We start from the raw sequence: 10,884 nt of genomic DNA on the forward strand, positions 1-10,884 counted from the left end.
AAACGTCGGAATTGAACGAATTGTACTAAATGTTATTATTTTGAAATAAATTTCAAGGTAATTTTTTTAATCATCTTTACATTGACTTCTAGATCAACTTCTAGAGATCAACTTTAATATTAAAGTTTTAAAATCATGTTTTTAAACCTTCGGCTTCGGCCGAAGGTTGTGGCGATATCCGATTAATCGGCTTCGGCTTCGGCCAAAAATCGGTCTTCGGTCGGACACTAATAGCAGTAGAGGTGGGGCTATATAATTTGTTATTTTAGTGATTATTTAGTTTGAATCCAGCAGTAGTTTCATTTAATTTTTAATCATTTTTTTATTTTAAATTTATTCTCATATTTAACTCTTATTCTTCTCATTACGAGGTGGTTGGCTTGAGTTTGTCGACTATATGGGAGTTGGTTGGGTTCTGAAGTTTTTAGCTCTTGCATTCAAAAATGGGACACTATAACAGAAAACGGAGATATACCGTAAACTATATCCACCTCGTAATGAGAAGAATAAGAGTTAAATATGAGAATAAATTTAAAATAAAAAAATGATTAAAAATTAATTTAATAATTAAAATTAATTATTGGGGGGGGGGTAATTTGGCCCCTCAAAAAAATTTCTTTTTGGATTAATTAATAATAATCTTTTTAAGTCTATTATTCGTCGTTTGTTCTTCATTGTTTGAGCATTAAAATTATTTGTTCGATCGTTGTTTATTTATTGTTTATTAAACAATTATTTGTTATTAAGTTAGTCCCCCATAATATTGATTTCCACTTTTTCTTCTTTATTCAATATATTTTAAGGAGTTATTGATTGTTCATTTATTATTAGCAATTGTAAGATTATAAATATTTCACATTAATTAATTAAATTCCTTCTCAGGTATGTAACTTCTTAATAATAAATTATATTAATGACATTCTTTCTTTGATATTATATTTTTAAAACGAAATTTCCTCCTGTATGATTTAATAGAGCAATATTTATCATTTATTTTATGAAAATAAGAATCCTCAAATGTTTTTGATCTGTTATAAATTCTGAAATTTGTATATATTTTTAATTTATTAAAAATAAATATTTTAATAATTTTAGACGGGTAAAGACTCTTGGCGGAATTTGTAATTATCTCAGGAAAATATTAATTTTACAGATCAAAACAAAGACATAAATTTTCAAATATTAATCTACATAATGATATCAATAAAGATAAAGTAATAGACTACGCGCGCATGCGCAATAAAAGAGGAAAAGCGTCTGTTATTTAATTAATTAAAAAAAAAAAAAATTAATTAATGTGAAATATTTATAATCCAACAATTGCTAATAATAAACGAACAATCAATAATTCTAACTATCGAACAAATAATGTTAACAATAATGTTATGTAATAGGTTGGCTGAGCTCCGTATACTTAGCAGATAAAATTGTTATTTTTCACTCGAACTATTTCCATTCATTTGGGAATCGTTTGGGAGGATTAGGGAATATAATTTTAGAATTTGGGAATCATTAGTTTTCCTGTAATTAATGATTCTTTTTTCAGCGTATAGTTAGCAGGTTGGAAATTAAATCCACTTAATTTTTATGTTATTTGAAAGGAAATCATTTGGGAATTACGATAAACACGGTTTCAGAGTTTGGGAATGTATAATTAATTAATAACACCTATTTTTTAGTTTATTTATAGGTTATGTTAATTAACCGTAAACAAAATTATTCTAAATGAAGTAACATTTGAATATTGCCGCCATTCATATTACCATAAAAAATTATTACTAAAAAATAAATGTAATTAATTAAATAATTATACTGTCCCAAATGATGAAACCGTGTTTAATATAATTCCCAAATAAATTAGATTAGTCTCCATGTAAATTATTATCAAATAACTTAAAAATGGTGAAAATTTAATTTTTGACCTGCTAATTATACGCTTTGAAAAATTAATTAATTACATGAAAACTAATCAGTCCTAAATAATAAAATTATATTCCTAAATCTTCCCAAACGATTCCCAATTGAATAAGAATAGTTTTAATGCAAAATAAAACTTAACATTAACATAAATTAAAAAATAAATTATTCAGTAATATTTGAATATCGGCGCCATACTTCCATATAACAATTAATGATTCAGGTGTACGGTTAATTAACATAACCTATAAATAAACTAAAAAATAGGTTTTATTAATTAATTATACATTCCCAAACTCTGAAACCGTGTTTATCGTAATTCCCAAATGATTTCCTTTCAAATAACATAAAAATTAAGTGGATTTAATTTCTTACCTGCTAACTATACGCTGAAAAAAGAATCATTAATTACAGGAAAACTAATAATTCCCAAATTCTAAAATTATATTCCCAAATCCTCCCAAACGATTCCCAAATGAATGGAAATAGTTTGAGTGAAAAATAACAATTTTATCTGCTAAGTATACGGAGCTGGTTGGCTGATAAGTCCCCGGTCTGACACATAGATGGCGTCGCTAGTATTAAATGCATATTATTTTTATATAGTACCAACCTTCAAATGATTCGTGTCAAAATTTGACGTCTGTAAGTCAATTAGTTTGTGAGATAGAGCGTCTTTTGTGAAGCAACTTTTGTTATTGTGAAAAAAATGGAAAAAAAGGAATTTCGTGTTTTGATAAAATACTGTTTTCTGAAGGGAAAAAATACAGTGGAAGCAAAAACTTGGCTTGATAATGAGTTTCCGGTATTTTTTCCCTTCAGAAAACAGTATTTTATCAAAACACGAAATTCCATTTTTTCCATTTTTTTCACAATAACAAAAGTTGCTTCACAAAAGACGCTCTATCTTACAAACTAATTGACTTACAGACGTCAAATTTTGACACGAATCATTTGAAGGTTGGTACTATATAAAAATAATATGCATTTAATACTAGCGACGCCATCTATGTGTCAGACCGGGGACTTATCAGCCAACCTGTTATATATATCACAAAGTGAAACCATTCTTTATCTTTATCTTCATTTTATCACCATGCGCACTATGGTGTACAAAATAACAGAATGTAACCAAATAATTTGCTTTTGATTTGTGACATCTTTTCTTGGTTGTTGGGCTCTATGTATATGAATGGCTTTTGTATTTTTTTTTTATAGGAGTGATTCTGTAAATGCAACGGAAACGTGTAAAAAGGACGGAAATGTAAGCCATATAGGCGCGCATTATTTGAATTCATTTATATTTAAGAACAATCGTTCACATATAATATACACAGAATGTTTTTGTCAAAACGAACGAACAGACAAACCATTTTAAATTTTAAAGTTTTTAATGCTTACAAGATGTTTCGACATATCCAAACTTATTTTTATCATTAAGACTGTTAATAAATGAAACTTAACATTTACATAAACAAAAAAACAAATTATTCTAAATGGAGCAACGTTTGAATATTGCCGCCATATAACAATCAATGGCGGCAACTGTTAATAAGAGGAGTGGCTCGCGGCAGGATGAATTAGGCTGCGGATACCAACTGTGACACATTCAACTGTTACTAGACTTAAATTTAATATTATTTAATTTTACTACACATTACTCAATTGACTACATTTATATAATACTTTGCACCAAGAAAATATCGGCTGAATATCGTTTACGATAATATCTCCGTTTTCTTAATAGTATCTCATTTTTGAACGCAAGGGCTAAAAACTTGTAATTATAACAAGAGCTACGAATGATAATAAGTTTAAAAAAAAAAATGTGAGCCGTCACGGGACGCCTGGCAGATGTGAAACATCGACATTATTTTGCAATATGCAGAAAAGAACAGATTGTGGTAGGAACTTAATATGTCATAATGATAAAATAAAACATTACGATTTTTTTTCCAGATAACGATGGCTATTTATTGAATAAACATTTATTTTTATTAAATACAAAAATTTACGAATTTATTTCAAATCGTGACTACTTAATTCGTTTAATTAGTGACTTCGGTAATAGTTATATTCGATGTTGCCTCTGAGGACGGTATTATTGTGACAATTGGTCAATGGTAACTGAAGTATGTTACAAAATTATTGGACATAACATTATCAAGATATCTAATAAATACAGCATCTATTGTACACACTACTGCATATAGACTGTATATATATACCATCATAAAGCTACTACTACTGTCTACACACTACTGCATATAGACTGTATATATATAAAATCATAAAGCTACTACTACTGTCTACACACTACTGCATACAGACTGTATATATATATACCATCATATAGCGTGGCGATGCGTCGCCACGCCAGAAATCGATTCTACGTGCGGCTATAGATGTTTCACATCAAAAATATGATTAAAAAAATTTTGTAGACTACTCTGGATCCGAATTAAATAATCACTAAAATAACAATATTTATATATGCACGCCTCTATTGACTGAGCTATTCGTACTTCATAGTATTGACTATAATGTAACATACATAATGCTAAAATACATATCATATTATGTGTCATGCTAATTCATCCTATCGTGAGAAGCTTTGTAGGTATATTTAAAAATTACATAGTGTTACATCTTGCACGATGGTATGGAATTTATCGTGTGGCTGAATAAGATGGAACCTGAGATTCCATGACCCAATTGACTTATGTTGCCGTTTTACCAAACTCTTTTTTTACGTATGAGCAACCAAAAAAATTTCAGCTCAATATCTGTTATACTTTCTCGTGATTGCAGACAGACGAACAAACAAACAGAAATGACTAATTAGGTGATTTTATGAACATGTATACAAATATTTGGTTTGTATCATTAATATTTCTAAGCGTTACAAATTTGGGATTATACTTAACGTAACCATTTTTATTTTTACTCAAATTAACAGGAATCTGTCTAAATCTGCGAATTTGATACTCCAAGGCAGTGCAGTTCCATAGCGTTTTCCAGGATTGCCACCTTTCTAGATTACGATTGGGAGGCTTCAAAACTCGTGCAGTTTCTTCCGACTTCTGATATCATAAATTCTCCACAATTCATTGAATAAACATACGTTTTGATAAATTTATTTCATATTCAAGTAAACTGGACCGTTCTGGCTAGCTTTTATTTTAAGTCCATTTGAAGGATATTTATTTAAATTTTTAATCATCGTAAAACTGAACACACAAAACAACAAAAATATCCGTTCAGTATTATTATGATTCTTTGAAATAATTATATTAATTTCTATATCTTCCTACTTTCTGGAGCTTTGCGTTTTCCTTGGCGTAGTAAATATACTATTAACTATCGACTACCCAATTTAAATCTACTGCATTCATGTGCTACGTTTTCTATTCACTTATCTTTCTAATTGTAATTTTTGGAAAAACAACACTTTATCAAAAATTACAATTAATTCAATTATATATCGTTTAATGTTAACTACTAGCTGAAAACGAGATAGTTCTCCTTTCTGAAGCTTATTTCGAGGACACCGGGGCGGCGTGTTGAAAAAAAAGATTCGGGACTTATGACTACATAAATTATAGACACTAAATACATCCCATTTATATTTCATGTACACAGAGTATAATAACATCACATTAATGAATATTATTTAATTGTTTTTAAACACACATTTTTATAATTTTTCAATAAATTTATAAAATTAAGTAAAATAATTAAAATAAAATATGGTTAGGTTAAGTAAGGGTGGAGTGGCTGTCCTGGGGCGGGACACGCTTAGACTATGGGGTCCATTGTGATACCGAAAAAGGGACGGTTTAAGAACGACAGGAGTGCTTTGAAGTCAACGGACTTTAAGCCAGACAGGTCGTCAAAGAGAGGCTGGCACAAAAAAACTCATCACCTCTTGACAATAGCTGGACAGTGACAGAGAAGATGAGACATCGTCTCCTCTTCCTCCACACTGTGACAGCTCCTGCAACAGTCGTGATACACTGTCAGGCTATGGCGTTCGGGATGCCTGCCGCCCAGCCATTGTCCTGTAATAGCCGCAATTACTTTTGCTAATAGAGGCTCTTGGAAGCGATATAAGACCTTCGGAACGCCTACGATTGTACACAGACCATATCTGTCTTGCCGTACCACAAGCACGTTTCTCCCTCCATCTAAGATTGGCCCTTTTTTAAGATATCCACCTATTGATGCTTGTGTCTGACAGCATTGTGCCATTTCTAGCAAGCCTGTACCCATACCAGGTTTACATTCATTTATTCCGCCAGCTCGTTTAAGTACGTATGGCAACCCCGTGCTACCTTGGAGGCTAGATAAACTGAGCTGAAGGATTTAAGAGCTACTTGGCTGTCGATGATAGTCGTGTCGCTGCACCTGAGAGTGTTCAGTCTTATACATTCACATGCCTCGTGAATAGCCGTCACTTCCGCTTGATACATACTACCGTGATCTGGCAGCCGAAATGATAGATGCAAATTGAGATTTTCAGAGAAGATCCCACAATCTACCCTCCTTTCTAACTTAGATCCATCGGTATAAAATACCACGCCCTTTGGTTTAACCAAGTTCTTATCCTAATTCTGTCTGGAGGGAAATTTTTACAGAGAACTTGTTCCCGAAGTTAGGGGAGGGCAGAATGTAGTCAACGGATCTTGGAAGTGAGTATCTTCTTAATATCCGTGCTTGACCATAATGAATCTCAGTTTCCTTTCGGGACCTTTCCAAGACGTTGCGTTCCCATAGTAACTTTTGGTCTAGGATGATGCCTAGATTTTGGCAGACTTTCTCCGATAGTTTAAGTCTCACCTCCTCACCTTTGGGAGGGTAAAGGAGGAGATTTGTATTTCCTTGTAAAGAGTACCAACTCTGTTTTATCTGGGTTCATCCCAAGGCTAGATTTGGAGCACCAGTGTGCTAGAACTTTTAGTTCAGCTTGTATCATGTTTGATAAGATATCAGGAAATTACAGCTATTTCGACAGACTTGCCCTTACAGTACGCATGTTGCTAATCGGATATAATTCTTGTTATCATGCTTTCAAAAGTCTTGAGTTATATTCCGCATAAAAAAGTAGCACACAATTAATTAAACCTTTATTGCTAACAACATTTTTAATAGAATGAATATACTATTAATAGAATGTAGAAATCAAAATTAGTTCTAAACCACGATGTTCAAATTAATTAATCAATCGATTTCTACTACCTTTAAAATATCTCTATATATTAAAAATGTGAAAGTAAGGATGTTTGTTTGTTACGCTTTCACGCAAAAACTATGAATGGATTTGAATTGAAACTTAACAATAATACAGCTAATACATCAGAATAACACATGAACTATAATTTATAAAGATATATTTAAAAAATAATGTTTATTGTTTTGACTTTTTATAAGACAGGGTGAAAGAGAACAATTTATAGATGTCTATATTACAAAGGTTATAAGACATACTTCTTACATTTAAAGAAAATTTAAAAATGATTATTTGATAGATATCTTATTTTTATCAATATAAAACAATCGAAGAATTTTACGTTTGCATTTTCACTGAAAAGAAGTAGTTTAAAAGGAATAATCATTTTTACATAATAGTAAAAAAAAATTAGTTTAACGGTTAGTTTTAATCCTATTTTCTCTTTATGTATTTCCATTTTTTTAAGCAATAATTAATATATTTCTAAAAAATTTTATTGAAGCACTTTTTGGGTGAACAAAAAGTGAACTCTTTCTAAACGGATAGACCAATTTTTATGAAATTTTTTGTGTGTGTTCAAGTGAATGCGAGGATGTTTTGGATTCACAATTCGGTCCACTACAAAACGTTTTTGAGGGTTTCGCGGCAAAAAATTAAAATTCATGAAATAGATTGTGAAAAGCTATTTGAATAGTATTGAGGTATTATTCAGGTATAGTGAATATGTATTAATTAGAGCTATATGCGCACACAGTAAGCTCCACTGTCGTTTATACCAGGCCATTTATACCAAAGCTTTATGTTTTTACTTCCATCGACAGTCCCCATGAACGCCTATACAGGAAAGATTCTTATGACCTTTTCCATTTTATACGTTATCTTTAATCTTCATATATTTGCAATAAAAACAAGTTCATATTATTTTACTTAATTTTATTATCTTTGCCAATTATTAAGGCAAAAACGCAAAATGAAGTCGTGGGTAAAAGCTATAGTTACTTAATAAAGTTAAGAGAATGATTGAGTCGGTAATTGTTGGTTTCTATATTATCATAAATAAGATTATTAATATTTTTTGATAACAGGAATGACGAAAGACGAAAGAAAATTTAATGTAACAAGCGGGTATTCTAACCACTATACTACGGAAGACTTGATTAGTTTACAAAAATAATAAAACAAGTATTAACGTGTTATCAATATTTGACAGATATTTGATATTTTTTAATCGATTTGAATAACAAAATAAGAATTGTTTAATATTTATCAACATTTTGATTAGGAATTTAATTTTGTTTATAAATAAATGCTAATTATGAAGTATTTTTTAGAAATTAAATATAAAACAATAGATTTTTGAAGTGCAACAACTATTTAAATCTTAAAACTATTTCAAATGATCAGAGTCTTATTCTTAAAGTACGAATATTATTATTATTTTGTTATATTATTAAAATATCTTCTTCTTAGTATATAAAAGAGCGCCGAGTTAGTTACACACCGTTTAAAACTCAAGAACGGCTGGACCGATTTTAATGATTTCTGAACTATTAAAATAACAACCCCCCCCCCCGGGGTAAAAAAAATTATATATAATCATATAAAATTATATATAGTTACATATAATTATATATAAATTACATATAATTAGATATACTCATATACAATTATATATAGACGCTCGAGAAATTAATGTATCGTTATATCTAATTATATATAGTTATATACATAATTATATATGAGTATATCTAATTATATGTAATTTATATATAATTATATATAAACTATATATAATTTTATATAATTATATATTATTATATATAATTTTTATACCCGGGCAGTTCGGTCACGGGTCCATAGGACGCATCTTTCAAAGCGCAACAAATAGAACACACATTGTGCAAGACAAGGTTCCTTAACTCAAATTAAACTACATTTTTTCGTAAATAGATTTTGCCGTGATCGTCCAAAATAGTGCTTAACTTAAGTTTCCAATTTCTCAAAAATTATAAAATATAGAGAGTTTAAAATTTGTAGTACCTTTAAATAGTGAGTCGATTGGTTCTAGTTTTATACTAAGCCCATCCAATAATATTAAGGTAATCGAAGAGGTCAATTTCGAGGAAAATTTTTTTGTTTAACAATTTATTTCAAAGCATATACCTAAATATTGAAAAAAACAAAAACAAAACAAAACAAAAAAAATTCCTAGAAAAAATTTCGGAGAAATAATGGTCATTTTATCCTGCATGAATCTTTTAACTTTTTGTTTTTAAATTTATTTATAAAAATAATGCAAGCACTGATATTCAACATTGTCTATACACGGTATTTCAATAATTAATTCAGTCAATTTTGTTATTTTTATTAATTAAACACACTTTAGTTGCTTAAAATCCACTTTATTTAAGATTTTGTCTATCAAAATATTTTTTTTATGTACATTTCGACTTGTTAGTCATCTTCAGAACAATAGTATTTTAAACAAACAACGTACCTGTATTTATACTAAAATACAAATTGAAATTATGTAATAATCAGATGATACTGAAACCTGTAGATTTGTTAAAAAATAAATAAAAACAATTGTATGATCCAAAATCGTTAAAACTTATTCGTTAAAAGAGACGAAAGTTTTCGCTTGATAAAAATTACTTAAAAATTACACATAATAAATAACAAATAAATATAGTTAAAAATAAATAGATAAAATTTGTTTCTTTTTCAGAAAACCGTTAAAAAGTTAAAAAATAAATTAATAAACAATTATGAACTAATGTCAATTTGACTAGAAGGAACTAATTTCTATAATTGAGAAAATAAAGTTGAACCCGATAGAAACATTTGATCGTTCAAAACTTCGAAACCATCCCTGGTATGTTTATGAATTTCCAGAGCCTCTAGTAGATTCATTCTTGTACCTTTTTGGGCAAAATGTAGAATTTCCATGGTGTCTTTAGGTTTATGCCTTGAATCCACTAGGTGCTTTGCAAAGGTGGAATCATCAGTATTGTTTCGATACGATCTTAAATGTTCCCTTTTTCTCAATTCAAAATTTGGTCCAGTCTGCCCCAAGTATACTCCAGAGCAATCTTCGCGGGTTAACTTGTAAATACCAGATTTCTTCATTTTCTCCACTTTTGACTTGTTGTTCAATAAGAAATTAGACAACTTTACAGAAGGTTTAAAAGCTATATTAACTCCATGCGATTTTAAAATTTTTCCAATTTTATAGGATATGTTCCCATAAAAGGAGATGGTTTTATAGCCTTGTTGTATTTTAGTACCTGGATTGTACAAAGTGCTTTTTGCCAAGTTGTTCAATTTCTTCTTAATAAGAAAATCTATTACATAATCTTCAAATCCAATAGTTGCAGCGATGTTTTTTATTGTAGTAAATTCTTTTTCCAAATTTTTATCACTTAGTGGGATATTTAAAGCTCTATGGATCATTGAATTAAAAGCAGCCATTTTGTGGGCACGTGGGTGGAGAGAATCCACTGGAATGGTGGTATCTGTGTACGTAGGTTTTCTATAGATATCAAACTCAAAATGGTCATCAATACCCTGCTTAATTTTAGATCCAAAAAGTTTAAGGACTTGTTCACTTCCTTTTCTAAGGTGAATTTTAATTTGGAGTCAAAAGAATTTACATGGTCCAAGAAAGTGTTCATTTGTCGATCCGATCCGTCAAAACAAAGAAAAATATCATCCACGTATCGGAACCAAAGGATGAC

This window comes from Chrysoperla carnea, chromosome X (genome assembly GCF_905475395.1).
Source record: "Chrysoperla carnea chromosome X, inChrCarn1.1, whole genome shotgun sequence".
NCBI classification, from domain to species: domain Eukaryota; kingdom Metazoa; phylum Arthropoda; class Insecta; order Neuroptera; family Chrysopidae; genus Chrysoperla; species Chrysoperla carnea.